Source organism: Humulus lupulus, chromosome 6 (genome assembly GCF_963169125.1).
Source record: "Humulus lupulus chromosome 6, drHumLupu1.1, whole genome shotgun sequence".
NCBI classification, from domain to species: Eukaryota; Viridiplantae; Streptophyta; class Magnoliopsida; order Rosales; family Cannabaceae; genus Humulus; species Humulus lupulus.
In genome coordinates, this window is record NC_084798.1 from 151,917,002 (window position 1) to 151,919,112 (window position 2,111).

Sequence of the window (2,111 nt, forward strand, 5' to 3'; positions counted from 1 at the left end):
TGCATGTTATTTTGAGGAGCAATGTATGCTTTTGGTGGTCGTTGCTGCTCAGGCCTCCATTGGCTCCCAGATGCTTGGTTTGAATCCTTCCAGCTAAAATTTGGATTGTTGCGCCAACCAGAATTGTAGGTGTTTGAGAAAGGGTTATAAGGCTTCTTGTAATCCCCTAAAGCATTGCATTGTTCCTCATTTCCTCCTCTTAGCTCACCAAGAGTTGGGCACTCTTGCGGTTGATGTTCCACCCCTCCACAGATGAAATATGGATCTCGTGTCTTTACCTTTACAACCATGTGGATTCTTCTACCTTCTTGAGATTTGAAAGCCTCAAATTGTTGTCTCAATGATTCAATTTGGCTTTTGACATTGTCATCTTCCCTCAATTGGTATATTCTAGTTGATCATGGCTTGTCCATAGGACTCGGTCCATTCCATGTGTGGGACTTTTCAGCGAGATCGTCGAGGTACTTGAAAGCTTCATCGGGATCTTTTAGAAGGAATTCGCCATTGCACATCATTTGTATGAATTTTCTTTGTTCGGTTGTGAGACCGTCATAGAAATAGCTGATCAGACGCCAACTTTCATATCCATGATGTGGGCATTGGTTTATCAAATCTCTAAACCTCTCCCAAACCTGATGGAAAGTTTCATGGTCTTTCTGGATAAAGGTATAGATTTTCCTCTTAAGGCTGCTAGTCTTATAGGGCAGAAAATATTTGGCAAAGAATGCTTTTGTCATTTCTTCCCATGTTCCAATAGATCTAGGCCTTAAGGAATACAACCAGTTTTTTGCTTTGTCTTTGAGAGAGAAAGAAAAAAAATTCCAATCTCACAATGTTGGTGACATCAGCTCGGTTGTTGAATGTAGCCACTACCTCTTCGAATTCCCGTATATGCACGTACAGACTCTCATTTTCCAACCCATGGAAGGTTGGTAAGAGGTTAATCATGCCAAGTTTGAAATCGAAATTTGGCATATTGTTGGGATACATTATGCATGAAGGTGTGCCTGTACGCATAGGATGTAAATAATCCTGTAGCGTTCTTGGTTGGACTTCATCTTGATGAGCCATCGTGGGTGGTTCAGGAAGTCTCGGTGAATCGGGAGAATTTGAACTAATGGAAGAAAACGACGATCTAGGAGAGTTTTCTAAAGCTTCTACTTGTTGTCTCATGAATCTCCCTAGTGCGTCTCTATTTCATGGCATAAATATATGTTGACGGTGAGAACTCGTCAACTAAGTTGAGTTGGAACAAATTATCAAGTAAAGATAGTCAATAAAAAAGTTGTAGAAATTTAAGTAATAACTCAAGAACAATGACAGAACAACAATGGAGAAATTTATCTTTCATTCACTCTCAAGCACTTGCTACAGTAAATTTTCCAACCCCCTCCCATGTGGGAGAGGGGTCCTTCTTATAGTAGGCTCTGATGGCCTGGGATACATGGTGGTCCAGGAGACCAAGTGGTACACGAGTACTCTGTCAGGAGAGTGGTATCAGGCATAGTGGTGTCGGCTCTGGTACACCTTTAGGGTCCATGGGAGCACCTCAGCTTTTGTACCCGGACCTGACTCCACTACTTGTCTCGTACAGGTGTCAGAGACATGGTGGTGGTGTAGCCACTCCGTGTACTATTCCCAACCGCCACTACTTGTCGGGTACCGGTGTCAGGCCTGTCCCATGATCCTTGCAAGCATGTACGTACCCCTTTAGAGGTACCTCGTTCGTACTCTTTTTGTCTCTTGTGGGCCACCTTGAACACTGGCATCATGCACGCGTGGCCCTTGGGATGAGGCCCTTGGGCGAAGCCCTTAGACGTGCGTGGCCCTCGGGCGATGCCCTTGGGGGCGAGGCCACACTATGCATGCGTGACCCTTGGGCGAGGCCCCTTGGGGGCGAGGCCACACTATGCATGCGTGACCCCTGGGTGAGGCCCCTTGGGGGCGAGGCCACACTATGCATGCGTGACCCTTGGGTGAGGTCCCTTGGGGGCGAGGCCACACTATGCATGCGTGACCCTTGGGTGAGGTCCCTTGGGGGCGAGGCCATTAGACGTGCGTGGCCCTTGGGGGCAAGGCCACTAAGCACGTGTGACCCTTGGGGTTGAGGT

General features: G+C 46.9%; 1 non-coding gene across 1 annotated transcript; it reads left to right on the forward strand.

Moving 5' to 3' along the window:
* The first annotated feature begins 582 nt into the window (after positions 1 to 582).
* LOC133787318 (small nucleolar RNA R71) lies at positions 583 to 689 on the forward strand. Its single transcript, XR_009872346.1, has one exon. It is a non-coding gene; the product is annotated as a small nucleolar RNA R71 (small nucleolar RNA).
* The last annotated feature ends 1,422 nt before the right edge of the window (positions 690 to 2,111 follow it).